The 1,039-nt window shown below is 48.4% G+C and overlaps 1 pseudogene; it reads left to right on the forward strand.

Annotated features, from left to right (window-relative positions):
* The first annotated feature begins 209 nt into the window (after window positions 1–209).
* LOC110562545 (glyceraldehyde-3-phosphate dehydrogenase-like) lies at window positions 210–815 on the forward strand (annotated as a pseudogene).
* The last annotated feature ends 224 nt before the right edge of the window (window positions 816–1,039 follow it).

The following is a 1,039-nucleotide window of genomic DNA, read 5'->3' on the forward strand; positions in this document are numbered from 1 at the left end:
ACATTAGGCTACTTACTGCTTGGAGATAGAAGCAGAAAGGTCAAGAATTGAAGGTCAGCTTCAGCTATAGAGAACTCAAGACCAGCCTGGGTTACATAATATGATGCTTCAAAAAACAAAATAAAATAAAAATGCCAGCTCTCTGCTCTTCCCTGTTCCAGAGGCAGCTGCATCTTTTCATGCCGTGCCAGCCTCGTCCCTTAGACACGATGGTGAAGATCAGAGTGAACAGATTTGGCCATATTGGACGCCTGGTTACCAGGGCTGCCTGCATCTTTGGCAAAGTGGAGATTGTTGCTATCAATGACCCCTTCATCAGCTTCAACTACATGGTCTGCATGTTCCATTATGACTCTACCCCCATGGCAAGTTCAACAGCACTGTCAAGGATGAGAATTGGAAACTTTTCATCAATAGCAAGCCTATCACCATCTTCCAGGAGCAAGATACCGCTAACATCAAATGGGGTGATGCTGGTGCTGAGTATGTCTTGGAGTCTACTGGTGTCTTCACCACCATGGAGAAGGCTGGCCCTACTTGAAGGGTGGAGCCAAAAAGGTTATCAACTCTACCCCTTCTTCCAATGCTCCCATGTTTGTGATGGCTGTGAACCATGAGAAGTATGACAACTCACTCAAGATTGTCAGCAAGGCTTCCTGCAGCACCAACTGCTTAGCCCTTCTGGCCAAGGTCATACATGACAATTTGGCATTGTGGAAGGACTCATGACCACAGTCCATGCCATTACTGCCACCCAGAAGACTGTAGATGGCTGCTCTGAAAAGCTGTGGTGTGATGGCCGTGGGGCTGCCTAGAACATCATCCCTGCATCCACTGGTGCTACCAAGGCTGTGGGTTAGGTCACTCCAGAAGCTCACTGGCATGGCCTTCACCAATGTGTCTGATATGCCAACTGCAGAAACCAGCCAACTATGATGACATCAAGAAGGTGGTGAAGCAGGCATCCAAGGGCCACTAAAGGGCATCCTGGGCTACACTGAGGACCAGCTTGTCTCCTGAGACTTCAACAGTGATTCCA

This window comes from Meriones unguiculatus, chromosome 21 (assembly GCF_030254825.1).
Source record: "Meriones unguiculatus strain TT.TT164.6M chromosome 21, Bangor_MerUng_6.1, whole genome shotgun sequence".
NCBI lineage: Eukaryota > Metazoa > Chordata > Mammalia > Rodentia > Muridae > Meriones > Meriones unguiculatus.